The following is a 16,090-nucleotide window of genomic DNA, read 5'->3' as shown; positions in this document are numbered from 1 at the left end:
GGATGGGGGGATGGGGGGGATTCCCCCCCCCCCCCTCTCTGCATTAGACCATCCCCTCCTCTGGTTTTAGTTTATGCATCCCAACCTGTGATGTTTATTTCCCAAACACTGGTGTAAAACTTTACATATAATTTAAATTTGTGGAGCCCAACACTGAAAGTTTTTAATAAGTCTTACTATTAATATTATTAATATGTTTCAGTTTTCTATCATCAGAATAAGTACAACTTTTCACAAATATGCCTCTACTTTTTGTATTCCCCTCTTATATCTGTACCTGTATGTAGATGATTTTGTAAATCAGCTTTACCTATAATGTACTTTTAAAGATATAACAAGGGATGGCTTTTATGATAGTGCATACACGTCAATAGTGAGTTTCAGCATTAAAATCTATTTATAAATAGCTGTTTAACCATGCGTAATGCCACAGTCCAAGCTAGTAACATATTTAATTCTACTAACCCCCTAAGACATCCCCCCTCCCCCCTCCCCCACTGGTAAAAGCACAAATCGCACCCTGCACTGATGTAGATTTGTTGTAGAATCTTAGAACATATTCTGATCTCAAACATAATGAGGTACCTTTAACAGAATGACTTCCTCAATGGCAACCACCATGGTTTCCAAAAATGTTGACCATATGAAACCCAACTCACACTTTTCGCAAAAGACATACTGAAAGCTTTGGATCTAGATGACTCAGTACCACATCTATGCTTATTGCCAAACGTACGATCATATGTGGCATCAAGTGAAATTTGTGAGAGGTTTGAGGACTTTTTGGTAGAGGAAGACAATCATCATCATATGTAAAGGTACCTTCAGGTTTGCCCCACTGATGCCTGTTGAAACCCTTGCTGTTAATGCTGTGTACTAATGACCCTGTAGACAATATTAATAGTAACCTCAGATTTGCTCAAATGATGCAGTTATTTGTAATGAAGTAGTGCCTGAAAGAAGCTGTATAAATATTCAGTCAGATCTTGATAAGATTTCAAAGTGCTGCAAAGATTGGCAATATGTTTTAAATATTGAGAAATGTAAAATTGTGCAGGTCACAAAATGAAAGAACATAGTGTCCTATGACTATACCCATGAATCACTGTTGCAGTCAGCCAACTCATTTTTTTTATTGGTCCTGTTGTCTACATAGCAGCTTATGCATAAGACATTGGACAAGTCAAGTTATAAATATACAGGCTGAAAGTCATTTCAAGGCATACATATTCAAGGTTACAATACATAAGTATTTATATAACACATTTCATAAATTTAAATGTTCTTCAATGGAGTAAAAGCAGTGATGCTGTAAATATGACTTTAGAGATTTTCCAAATGTATTGACCTCAGTGATAGCTTTTATGTTTTCGGGAAGTTTGTTGTAAAGCTTAACTCCCATATGAAAAGTACCTTTTTGGCACGGTGCTCTGCTGATTTGAGTCATATGTAAGTTTCTGTTTTGTCTGTTAAAGTGATCATGTATATCATAGAAATACCAGGGTCTAACACTGTAGGGATATGAAATGTGAGGATCACATAGGCTCAGTATTGGAGAAAGGAGATGATAGATTTCAGTTGATTGGTAGAATACTGCATCTACACAAGAGATTGCTTACAAACCACCCATGCCACCAGTTCTAGAATATTGCTCAAGTTTGTGGAACCCATAAAAAGTTGGATAAATGGGGGATATTGAACAATTACAGTAAAGGGCAGTTCAAATGTTCACAGGTTTGTTTGACACATGGGAGACTGTCGTAGAGGTACTGAAGAAACTGAATTGGCAGACTCTTGGAGACAGATGTAAACTATCCTGAGAAAGTCTTCTAAGAGAGTTTCTAGAACTGGCTTGAGTGAGTCTAGGAAAATCCAACGCCCTACATGTTGCTTACACAGGGATTGTGAGAACAAGATTAGAATAATTACAGCATGCACAAAGGCATTCAAACAATCCTTTTTCTCTCACTGCATGTGGGAATGGGACAGAAAGAAACCCTAATAACTGATACAATGGCTCATACCCTCTGCCTTGCACTAGTTACATTATGGAGGTAGTATCAGTAGATTCAGTAAAACATTCTGGTGCATCTTTATGCACTGTTCAAACTATTCACACAATATGTCAACAGATAACATTTGTAGGCACCCTATAAATTCTGGAAATATAATATGTATTTTACAGTTTATCGAAAATTATTGACACACTTCGTTGTCAGGAATGGTAGGAAGTGGATGTGTTTTGAGGGTCACTCAAAAACATGACTAATATATGTGAATATTGCAACCAACAGTGAAAGTGTACCAGAACTTGAAAGTAACTCATTAGATGGAAAATGACATCATGACCAAGACGTATTATTTAAAGGCAAATGTCAAACCTCTTACCAGAGTTTGTGTTTATAAACTTGCACAAGCAGCAGCAGCAGCAGCAACAGCCAGGCAGACATCAATCATAACTTCAACAACATTAACTAAAAATTAATTCAGCTACGCATTCTTCACTTTGCCCAAATTTAAATACTTTAGTGTCAAAGACGAGTACTGGAATCTGGTCATTCCCAAAAAGGCATTAGGGATGGATGAATTGACGTTAGACACTTCACTGTGATCTGTAGAGTATAGAGGAAGATGTAGACGTATTTCCAAGAACCTATGTTTGACAATAGCTGTGCGGGATTAACCGAGCAGTCTAAGGCACTGCCGTCGTGGACTATGCGGCTGGTCCCGGTGGCGGTTTGACTGCCCCCTCGGGCATGGGTGTGTGTGTTTGTCCTTAGGATAATTTAGGTTAAGTTGTGTGCAAGCTTAGGGACTGAAGACCATAGCAGTTAAGTCCCATAAGATTTCACACACATTTCAACATTTTCTTTGACAATACAGATATGATGAAACTGGTGTAAAGTTCATGATAAGGCTAACCAAAATGATGATAGGAACAAAGAATACATAAGATGGCACTGAGAGTCACTGAGGAGAAAGACAAGTGTGCTTTGAATTCAGAGTGGAATGAAAAGGGAATATATGAGTGACAAAAACATGAATGTTCAGTGAAAACAGTTGTAAAGGATATGTTTTTGAGATCAGTTTAAACTTAAGACCAGTGTGTGAAGTGATGTATTGCCAAAACAGACTCATATGGTATGTAATTTTGTAAACTTATTTATTTTATACATATTGTTTTGGATCTGTGAGAAAGAACTTTAACTGCTACCTCATTTATGTGAAACAAATAAATTGGACATAACACTTCCTCTGTATGCAAAGTAAGAAGATGTATACTTAAATTTCTCAGTCTTATGAACTGCCTTCTTATGAAGAGTACAAAAGTTCAGTAAATTACTTTTGTAACAGCCTTTTAAATATGTCACTATCTCATTAGCCTTTTCAAGGCAATAAAATTCATAAGATTACACAAACACAATTCTGTGCAACTTTGTGCACCATTGTGTGTGTGTGTGTGTGTGTGTGTGTGTGTGTGTGTGTGTGTGTGTGTGTGTGTGCGCGCGTGTGCAGTTGGATGGGGTGGGAGGGGGGTCAAGGTAGGGTTGGGTGGGATTTTTAATGAGACTATACCTTTGTGATCTTGGAATATTGTAGAAGACAGTACAGCTACAATCAGTCATACATCAGGATACATAATTTATTCCTGTTATTTTTCGTAGCTTTGGCAATGAATATTTTTCTGGATGTGAGACTACTGATTAATATGCGTGTCCAGAGACCTATGTTTCTCTACAGCATGTTATTTACTATTTTTTATTCTGAAAACCTTTCAAAAAAACTACCTGATTGTTCGAACTTAAGAAAATCTAATTGTACCTCTGTGTATTGAGGATCAATTTCAATCATATTCCATACACTGCCAATATAAAAGTATCTTTGGTTTATGTTGACAGTTTAGTATGCTGCAAGTTACAGGCGTGGGAAGTTGGTTGTTAGATGGTAGGATATGAAGTTGTAATGTAACTCATTTCTGATGTATCATTGTGGGATGTATCATTACTGTTTCATTAAGTGTAAAGAAAATGTCTCGTGGATTATTAAATGAGATGTATCTGGTGTTTCATTTTAGTGATGTTACATTTAATATCTGTTTGTATAATTTTGAGGTCACAGGTACTCTGTATTATTGAGACTGATAAACGAAGAAGTTGTGCTGCAATATTAACAGCAGGAAGAAGATTAACATAGTGTCATTAAACACTTACAGCACCCATGAAACGTCTCAGCAAAGTAATATTGCAGCTTTTTTTCCAGGAAAATGAGCTACAACAACATCTACTACAGCACTGAACAAATAGATGAGTATTGTTTTCACTAATGACATTCTACAATGAACAGTTTTAGCAGAAATTGTGTAAGATTCCTTGTCATGCTATTGATTTTAATCTTTTTACATCTGTATAATTCTGACAGAATTGTATTTAAACATTATTTCATCAGCTACTTAACAATATTTCAATGTAACAGTAATCTGTAACTGCCACTTCCCTGGATAACTTTATTTTATTTCATGTGGTATAAATGACAGTAATATGACTTTTGATGCTTTAACACAGTCTATAATCATATACTAAAGTGTTATTGTAAAAAATGCAGTACAACCATAGAAATACCCGAAACTAGCTTTAAAAAAATGAAGAGAGGTTAAGATGCTGGTTTCGATGAATCAGGAGTTTATTTTGATATACACTCCCCCCCTCCACTAGAATACAGCTCACGGAATGTTCATTCAACTTGCACATTACACTGGCTCAAATATCAGCCATATCCTCAACCATTGACACTTCACGTGAATTTCTGCACTTTCTTGTTTTTGGTATGTTCATACCGATAACACAATGTCTCATCACTAGACCACGGATTTTTAGGTGGTAAAAAAGTGTGTTTTAGGCACCTAAAATAGGCTCCTTCAGTAGTTCATTTAGGCTACATAAAACCTAAAATAGGCTCTAATAAAAATGATGCAGAGAAAATAAAAATAAATTAAAATACACAGTGTTGACAGCATGAACATCATATTAGTCATTAAAACAAGAAGAATGAATATTTACACAGTTACAGAGCACAGCAATCTACAACATTAATGTTGAACATAACTCCAAATATTTTTGAGTTCCGTAAAAAAGATGTGGCAATAGTTTAATTAATACATTCGTAGTTTCGCATATTCTGACCATAGTTGGCTTCACAATAAATAGCCAAAATCTTTTCTAGGTTTTCTAGTGAAAAACTGTGGCGCTTGTCTGTCAGAATCCATTTATACGCTGAAAAAGAACGTTCTACATCAACAGATGTGACAGGGGCGTACTTCATGTTGGACAGGAATGCTGCAGTCAGGAGTGCTGGATTTTCCACTAAGTATGTCGGCAGCTGCACACAACTCCTTCAGGCCAGTGTTCTTCTGCAAAACCATTTGCATTTTTGCCCGTACTTTTTCCCCTACTTCACCTGGCTCTTCATTAATTTTCATTTTGACATCTTCAAGCAAAGAAATATTGTCGTAGATAGGTCTCCCTGAGCCTTCTAATTTGATATGACTGCCTGTAGACAGCAGCGAGAAAATGTGCGAAGGGCAGTAATTTAGCTATAGAGGGCGTCTACGATTAACATTGTGGTTTCTTAATCTGTGCTCAGCTTAAGGCCTATGAAACCATTTCTTTGCGAAAATACACAGCAGGCCAGAATCCTACGAACGAAATATTTTCAAATATAACGCTTGGTACTCCCACGTTCGATTCTAATGTGTAACTCAAATCTTTGACCGGTTCCCATACGCTCACCGAAGTTAGGCACTGTCGCGCTCGGCGCGTACTTGGATGGATGGCCATTCAACCGTGCCGAATGCTGTTGGTAATAAGGCAAGCAAAGGAATTGTAAACAGTCTCTAACGACCTTCGCCTTCGATGAGACGTAAAGCCCTAAGTTTACTTCCTTTTTCTAATCTTTGAAAACGCAAGAACTCTATGTCAGATTAACGAAATAGGTACTATTTAGGATTTTGGTGCCAAAATAGGCAAAATTAGGCGTCAACGTCAAAATACGCAATTTTAGGTCCTATAGAACTAACAATATTCAGTTTAGTTAGTGATGAAATGCATAAGTACCAACTTATATGCTAATTGGAGCTTAGGAAAAAAAACAGGTTTTAACCTAAAGATCCATGATCTATTTTTTACATATAAATAATAAAACACCTATAAAGAGTATTTGGTATTAACAGGGATAGCGATATAAAAAATAAAAAAGACCGAAGTATTAGGCAAATACAAAGCATGAGCGCATATCAACTAGCCACCTTGCTGCACGCTGGGCAGCAAATAGGAACTCAGGAACAAAATAGGGTTTTACCTAAAATCCGTGGTCTACTCATCACCTATGATGACTTTTTTTCTTAGAGAAGAATTGTCCTCATTTTTCATTCCAATCAAGTCGCAGCAGGCACCCAAGCATTTTGTTTTTGTTTGGGAGATAAGGTGTGTGGGCAATCTCTGCACACATGTTTCTCTTCTTCAAAAGATTCTGCAATATGTCTTATACACATGATTTAGAGATGTTGCACCATTGCTATTTGTGACACAAAATGCTACGTCCACAAATAAACTATTTACCACAACTTGCTCACAACTGACTAGTCAAATGCACGTTTACAGTTGTTAGTTCAAGCTGTTACCACAATAGTCCACTGATCCCAATTATTCACTTGGAATAAAATCAGTCTCTGTACTTTTTGGATGTATGCTGATTTCAAGTGCAAGGGCAAATATAAATGTTTCTCATTGATGCAGAAGCTAAAAGTTTTGTGGCCAAATGGATAAATAATAAGTTATTTATTCCATCAGAGACTTTTTTTGCCTAAACCACTATAAAACAATGGAAACTCCATGTAGGAACATCAACAATGTAGGAGAAGATAGATTGCTACTTACCATTAAGAAGACAGGCACAACTAAATGATACTTACACAAAACCTGTGGCCACAGTTTTTCTGAACTGCACAAATGGGTGTTATCCTTACAACACATTTTGCGTTCCTGTAACCATCCCGGCATCAACCTACGATAACATACTGTCCTCACACACTGAACCCAACAGTTTCCACCCCTTGTGTCCTACCATCTCCTCCCCATTACTGTCTCTCAGCTACTTTGTTTCTCACCCTCTGTCAATGTACCCACCCATCATATCCCACCACTCTCCTTTTTGCTCCTTTCTTCCCCATCTTGCCGCCCCACAACCTCCTGACACTGTGCCTGTTGGCATTCTAGCCCCTGCAAACACCACCAGACAGAATTCCTCTGTCCCCCCATCCATACACTACTATCCCTTCCCCTTCCTGGCCTCCTCCACAATGTTGCCATCATCGCACATGGTCATGTGTGTATGAGGTATGCTTGTGTGCACCTATGAATGGTGTGTGTTTCTCTGCTGCTCTTTTGCTGATGAAGGCTGTGGCTGATGAAAGCTTTGTGTAAGTGTCTTATAGTTGTGCCTGTCTGCTACTTAACATATCTCCTTTATGGTAAGTAGCAATCTATCTTTTCCTGCATTCTTACTAACCTCTATAATATTCATGTGTGCTAGATGATAAATTGAAGCAGATTCAATGATAAAAAAACGTTACTGTTGTCTTGAGAATGGTGTTCTGGCTCCAAAAGGCACTGTACTGAAATGAAATAATAAAATAGTGTCACTGAGGATTGTTTATTACTAATGAGAATATTCATAACATATAAGAGACAGTCCTGTACAGCCCATGATGAGACATCTGTCAAATTTGTAAATAAATAACAACCAGACTTTTCCTCTTATAAATATTACTATGTGAAATACACTATTGTAAACAGTATTTTATCAACATTCTGCATTTCTTCCACCAAACAGTTTTAGATATATGGCTATCACAATATTCACTCAGTGTGTGCTCAAATGAAACAAATCCAGATATGTCACACACAGTTCACTGCCACAGGGTGAAAATGTAGAGACATTAATTAAAAGATTACTTATCTTGGACGCTCTTGTGTCTGTCGTATTCAAAACTAAACAGATGTATCATGTCTGTTACTGTAGATTAGAAACCCATAGATGGAACTCACCTCCAGGTGTTGCAGTCTTTTGATGATGATGCTGGGGTCACACAATTGGTAGCCTTCACTAGTCTCCTGGTCAAGGAAGTGCTGCATCTGCTGCACCACCACCTTCACTCTCCTGCTGAGCATGTTTATGTCCCCATCTGCCAGAGAGTGCTTCTGTAGGGGATCACTGACAGCCATAAGGTAATATGAAATTATATGATAGCAGGTGTAGCTGTAAAATAAGTGATAGAGTTGAAACGTTATAGTACTGAAGTCTCTCTTGTAAAATAAGAAAAGGGAGTGGGAGACAGGTACAATTTTCTAAAATTAGTTGCAACTTATTTAAAAAACATGCTGGCATAATTCAAATACTTAAAACATTAGTTTTTTAAAAAATTGTCAGCTTTCAAGTCACTTCTTTTTAACTCAGAGAAAACAATATTATGGGAAGGAAACTTGCTACTCACCATAAAGCGGAGATGCTGTCACAGATAGGCACAATAAAAAGACTCTCACAATTAAAGCTTTCAGCCATGGTCCTCTGTAAACAGTAGATACACACACACACACACACACACACACACACACACACTCACACACACACACACACACACACTACTCACACACACAGCTGAAGTCTCAGGGTGATTTCAGTTGCCTGAGACTGCAGTCATGTGTGTGAGTTGCATTTGCATGTGTGTGTGTGTGTGTGTGTGTGTGTGTGTGTGTGTGTGTGTGTGTGTGTGTGTATGTGCATGCATATGTTTATCTGTTGCTGATGAAAGCCCATGACCGAAAGCTTTAATTGTGAGAATCCTTTTGTTGAGCCTATCTGCGAGTCAGCATCTCCGCTATATGGTGAGTAGCAACTTTCCTTCTCATAATATTGTTAGATTCCATCGTGGATTTTAATTTGTTTAGCACAGAATAAATAAAGACATTGAATACCACAAACAGAAAATAAAGTCATTTTACTTAGAAAGATTTTCCTTCTTCGGTCAATACCTCCCCCTATAATGCACAGTATTTTTCATTGCTCATACCAGGTTCCTGTCATTTCACTCACAAGTTAAGTGTGGGAATAATAAGTGCTTATATGCCTCTGTGCAGGCCATCATTTCTAAATTCATTCTCATATTCATTGTATAATATATACATAAAGCACTGAATAATATTTGCAAATACTTCCCATATAACACATTCCCAGCTATTTTTATCTTGACTTTTTAATTACTAACACCACATTATTAGTTTTATTACAGATTTATAGTCTAGGCTGTTAGTTCAGTTTTAACTTTGAACCATTTTATCAAATTTCTATCTCTTGCCTCAAAGAATGGAGTGACTTCTCCTTCCCTTTGGCATCTGTCCTTCAGCTTTGTGTCTTTCATTACCCTCTCTCATGAAAAGTCTCAAGATACGTGTGCATTTTTGAAAATCATTGTTCTCTCTCTCTCTCTCTCTCTCTCTCTCTCTCTCTCAGACACACACACACACACACACACACACACACACACACATACACACGCACACGCACACACACACACACACACACACACTCACACACACACACACACACACACAAAATATGAAATCTTGCTTCTAGAGACAAAATTACCTGTAATGTAACTGCAAGAAAAGATTTGGTTAGACAATGCTAGCATTAGATGCCATGTGGTAAGTGAACTATGAGAAGAAGCTGAGAGAAAACAATTTCTAGATATGTGTCAAAATAATACTGATATGTCCCATTGATATGCTATGTTAAAAACTATTCTAGGCAAAACATAATCTCTTTTAACTCTGATGGCTAGTGTTTTGAGACTCTCAGCACATTAGAAACTGAAATCATCCTGAAAATAAATCATTTAATAATTCATTAGCTTCTCAAAATTAAACAATTTTCCATCCTCATATTTCAGGGTTTTTTTCTTTCTTTTCTTTTTTAGTCTGAAATACACAATAGAGTGTACTGTCAAAAGCTTAAGGGATATGAATGGATGGTTCCTCAACTTTTTCTGGAAAAGTCACTCCCTTTCAGTCACTAATAGTGTCACAATCTACAAATTGTAATATTAGATAACCACAGCCTGTGTTCTGGTATTCTGGTTTATCACTACTTATTACAATATGAATTCCATGATAACATTTTACATAAAACTGAAAGTATTACACAATTTAGAGACATATTGTAAACCAGTGTACACCAGGACACCAAATACTCAGCCATTTTAGTCAGAGGTACCTTTTCTGCTTCTACAGGGAGTGCAATTGCAGCTGACCATATGCAGATGGTTTGAAACTGACCGTAAGTGTTTTCTTAGACAGAACTATTGAAGTATCTCAATATGGAGTTCAATGTTGTTGTTGTGATTGTTGTGTCTAGACAAGACAGCCTAGACACAATGAGAGGAAGCCGAAAGGCACGCGTTTAAACTCACGCAGGCTGGCGTGAGGTCTGAAACAGGATACGTAATGAATGCTATAAAGAAAAGTACGTAGCTACTGGAATACTTAACTTTAATCCACAATTGGTGAACATTGGTCTTGTTGATACAGTATTATCATCTCAATATAACTTGGTGATGGCGCCTTGCTAGGTCGTAGCAATTGACTTAGCTGAAGGCTATGCTAACTATCTTCTCGGCAAATGAGAGAGTCTTTGTCAGTGTAGCATCGCTAGCAAAGTCTGCTGTACAACTGGGGTGAGTGCCAGTATGTCTCTCTAGACCTGCCGTGTGGTGGCGCTCGGTCTGCTATCACTGGCAGTGGCAACACGCGGGTCCGACGTATACTAATGGACCGCGGCCGATTTAAAGGCTACCACCTAGCAAGTGTGGTGTCTGGCGATGACACCACAGTGGTCTTCAGTAAATAGACTGGTTTGATGCAGCTCTCCATGCTACTCTATCCTGTGCAACCTTCTTCATCTCCCAGTACCTACTGCAACCTACATCCTTCTGAATCTGCTTAGTGTATTCATCTCTTGGTCTCCCTCCATGATTTTTACCCTCCATGCTGCCCTCCAATACTAAATTGGTGATCCCTTGATGCCTGAGAACATGTCCTACCAATTGCTACTTTCTTCTAGTCAAGTTGTGCCACAAACTTCTCTTCTCCCCAATTCTAGTCAATACCTCCTCATTAGTTATGTGATCTACGCATCTAATCTTCAGCATTCTTCTGTAGCACCACATTTCGAAAGCTTCTATTCTCTTCTTGTCCAAACTATTTATCATCCATGTTTCACTTCCATACATGTCTACACTCCATACAAATACTTTCAGAAACGACTTCCAGACACTTAAATCTATACTCGATGTTAACAAATTTCCCTTCTTCAGAAATGCTTTCCTTGCCATTGCCAGTCTACATTTTGTATCCTCTCTACTTCGACCATCATCAGTTATTTTGCTCCCCAAATAGCAAAACTCCTTTACTACTTTAAGTGTCTCATTTCCTAATCTAATTCCCTCAGCATCACCTGACTAAATTCGACTACATTCCATTATCCTCGTTTTGCTTTTGTTGATGTTCATTTTATATCCTCCTTTCAAGACAGTGTCTATTCTGTTCAACTGCTCTTCCAAGTCCTTTGCTGTCTCTGACAGAATTACAATGTGGTCGGCAAACCTCAAAGTTTTTATTTCTTCTGGTTGGATTTAAATACCTACTCCAAATTTTTCTTTTGTTTCCTTTACTGCTTGCTCAATATACAGATTGAATGACATCGGGGATAGGCAACAACCCTGTCTCACTCCCTTCCCAAACACTGCTTCCCTTTCATGCCCCTCAACTCTTATAACTGCTATCTGGTTTCTGCACAAATTGTAAATAGCCTTTTGCTCCCTGTATTTTACCCTTACCACCTTCAATAATAGGACATTATTGCATTATCCTAGAAATTATAATGACTTATAACAAATTGCAGTAATTAACATGTTCTACATCCTGGAGGACCTCCTCAATATGGATCAATTGAAATGAAAGTAAATCTAATCTAATACAGTGCACCAGCTTCTAGATGCAAGAGGCCAATGACTACTTTACAGCTACTGTTTTGGATTTCTTGTTCTGTGAAATTATGTTCTGGCACATGAATGTGTGTACTTAAATAAACACAGCCAGTGATTAAACAGACAACAATTAAGCAACTGTTTACTAAACAGCTCCTTTGACTGGTAGGAGACATAAAAGGTGTGGAGCAGTTGAGAATTAGCAAAGCAACCAAAGACTCAGGCATAAGGGTGGAACCTAGAATATCGGGACAAAGAAGAACAAAATCCCAGGAAAATTGAGAAGCCACAATCATTGGCATTTGTTGATTTCCTTCTCCAGCTTGTCTGCTATGTATTCCATTAACATGGAGATCTGGATTATTCTCTTATAAACTCTCATTTCATTCAACGCTTAGATTGTTCCATCATACAAAAAAACCAAGTTTTTTTAGTTAACAAGTTCACATCTCTCACTGCTGCTGACCAGTATTTCTGTTGCTACTGAATTGAAGTTTCAGTTTCCTGGTAACTGTCATTAAACATATTCAGTCCTTTCCCACTGGTAAGCACACAACAGCAGAAGCATTGGCAGCTAGTTTCCATCCACAGGACACAAAAAATCACTATTTCCTATGCTTGATTATGCACCTACAATTCTTCCATACAGTCCAGCATACACAGTGCTTCCTGGAAGTTTTTCTGCACCTGGAGAGAATGCTACAAGTGAAGACAGCAAGCTCTGAGAATCTCTAGTAGATAATTTCACAGGTGAAGGACATTGTCTTTCCTGTTAACAAGCTCAAACTCTCATTACTTAATGACTAGCAACTGTGCTATCCTTGAATACTATTTTCGAAATCAAAACATGCCTGCAAAATCCATACCATTATGTAAAAAATAAATAAATACAGGAAATCTGTGTTCTTTGTTTCACTCTGGAGTCATTAATTCTCAATGAACATGAGCTCTGACCTTAACAAACACAGAGAAGCAATATAGTGTTAATAAAATTTTGTTACATGAAAATTGTGACAAACAGACCAGGAAATTCTAAACATATTATATCACACTATTGGTTACAAATTGTAGTTAATATCAAATCTACAGACTGTACCAGTGAAACCATCAACACACTTCTCTGTCCAAAGTAAGAAGAATAGAAAAGCTTAAGACGAGATCCAGACATTTCGAAACAGCCAATGTGGTAACAAGAACTCTTATTGGGAAATGCTAGACCCATGTAATTTCAATCTTTGTAATTAAGTGCAGTTTCCTGACTAAAGGAAGGTAAATAAGAAAAACTGAATTTTTGTAAAGTGACAATAATATCTACTAAATAAATGCTATCCGTGCATCAGACACTGGTCGAAGAAGATACAATATAACAGTTCTACTAAATAAGAGTATGGCATCAGATAAGGCTACAAGTCCCAGCAAGTGGTTGAGAAAGTGGCATAGGAAACAGTCAGAGAGAAACTACTGTCCTGCTCTTGAACTAAAAACGAGCTACTATTAACTACAATTTAAAGTTGAACTAAATAAGCCCCCAATCACAATTTTGAGTAAAAAAAAAAGATTAAAAATTGTGACCAAGGGCAATTTAGTTCAAGTTTAATTTATAAATGGTCACTGAACTGAGCAGCCATGTTTAAAATTCTAACTACAATTTGCTCATGGCTTGCTGTTGGCTTTCTTCCTCATTATTACCTTAAGGAAGTCAGCAGGAAGGGAGTGGCTACACTACTCCTCAGTAAAATGTTAGTAAACATACTCCCAATACAATCTGTTGTTCAATGTCCCTGTGCCATAGATTTGTCATAGTCCCTGTGCAGCATACATTCATTCAAATATAGTCGTCCCCTATCCTTATTTTGTCAAAGTGAAACAGTTTTAGTATTTCATTGTTCATTACCTGGCACTGATTCCGTCAAAGTCATGGTAGTTTTCAGCTGTGGGTTACTACAGTACAGCCATGATGGCCTGGTCACATTTAAATACGTTGATACCCTCATGTTTCTTGGCTGCCCCCTTCACTGTGGCCAGGTTGAATGCAAAGTTGTCCTGGGATATGAGATGCTGTTTCTACAAAAGCAACATTTCTCACATAATCACTTTGTAACTGAATCTGTTAACTTAAAAATGTGTTTTCAACATTGTCAAAAAGTCTCATGGAGATGTGCATACAAAACATATTTCCAAAAATCAGCATATATTGCAATTCACCAGTGGTGTCACACTGAGCGAAATGCAATCAACTGCCGCATAGTGATGTCAAATTGTTATTATTGACTGTATAAACAAATCAGTTCAATTCCTACAAATAAGGTAGGAATACATATTATCCACACATAGTAACTCATTGTGCAAAAAAATATGACTACTGGAGAGTTATCTATATCATCATCTATAAAACTTTTCATTAAGAGGAACCCTTTTCAATGTCCACTTTTATCAGAATCTCTGGTATGTTTCTATAGTACATTTTTAATGCAGTGTTTCCCAAATGGATAATTTGCAACAAAAATGACAATTATTCTTAATAATAGTCATTTTCTTCAAGAAGTAAGTTCAAATTTAGCTCAAAAGTTCTTAAATTAACTTAAATTTAAATTAGATGAGATGAGGCACTAGTTTTTATTTTTGCAGATGTACTTAATATTAGGCTTGAAAGATTCATGTTGAGTTCTCATGACATGTTTGGTATGAAGCTTGTTATAGAATTTATTTCTTGTTGACACATAAGCTGACCATGTTTTGCATGCACATACCTCCTTCCAGAGGACAAACTCTCACTTGTGTTCTGATTTCTCCAGCAGCTCTTCTGTCTTGTTTATGCTGGATATTGAACCATATCATCTTCATCTTTGCCTAGGTGTGGTGTGTTGTCTTCTGGAGCCTTGGCTTTGCTCTGCTGCGATTGGTCCATTTGCTTTTAAATTTCGGAGGGCGCTGCGTTCTGTGGAGAGACCTGCTGATGACAAGAGTATCGAGTGCTGCTGCCGGAGTGAGATGGGAAGTTTTAGTTTCCGGTTGTGTGGCAGCGCAATGTTGAGGGAAAGGTGGTATAACTTCCTGTGAATGCACATTATTGCTACGAGCGTGTGTACTTGGGACGGCAGTCGTTCTGGACGGGCTGTGTGATAAGGAAGCTTGGCGTGGCCACTGTTGACCCGGTGTGTCCACGTTGCTATGGTGAAACTGGGGCAATTGACATAAATCGAGTTGGTGCTGGTTGCAACCTGTTGCTGCTTTCTGGACTAACGGTGAGAATTTCTTGACTTGATGTGTCTCACTTAATTTCTGCCCATGTCGTCGGGAGTGTTTTGCTCTAAGGTCGTGTGCCATGGCGTTTCACAATTTTAGTAGGCTCAGGCCTGCCCAAAATCCCAATTCAATGATCTGCTGTTATATTGTCAAGTGTAACTATCACTAGAAAAGGGTGTTAACTCTCTGTGCCTTAATAACTGAACCTAAAATGTTATCTGTGATTGAAAATTTATTCTGACACAAGTGCGATAACGATCTTGTATTTTACAATTTGTTGAGCGGTATTATTATTTAGTACTGGCCGTCACATTTTCTAAGTTGAAGATTTACAAAGGCCAGTGGGCGTCATTAACAGTTCCTGCCTAGACAGGCGTTATATTTTGAACCATGTGTTTCAATGTTTAGTAATTTTTATTTTATGTGTTATAGAGAGTTGCAATCATACCATATGTGGACAATTCGCCATGTTGGTGAAGTTTTTAGTTGTTCTGCTGGTCTGTGCCATATTGCTAAAGCAGGCAGTCCTAGCACAGCTGATTGTAAATTTTTCCTAGTGGTGAGGAGCACGGGCTGGTTTTAAGTGCTAACTCACTAACTTCAACCATTCTCAAATATTTATTACTTCTGATATTCAGGCCCTCCAGGCTGAGTGGCGACGTCACTACCCCTTTTTGGTTATTAATTTTGTCCTGTTAGCTTGTTTCATAAAAAAAACCTTTGGTATATGAATTTGTCTTTTGCTCT

This window comes from Schistocerca serialis, chromosome 9, assembly GCF_023864345.2.
Source record: "Schistocerca serialis cubense isolate TAMUIC-IGC-003099 chromosome 9, iqSchSeri2.2, whole genome shotgun sequence".
NCBI lineage: Eukaryota > Metazoa > Arthropoda > Insecta > Orthoptera > Acrididae > Schistocerca > Schistocerca serialis.
Note: the sequence above shows the minus strand (reverse complement) of the source record.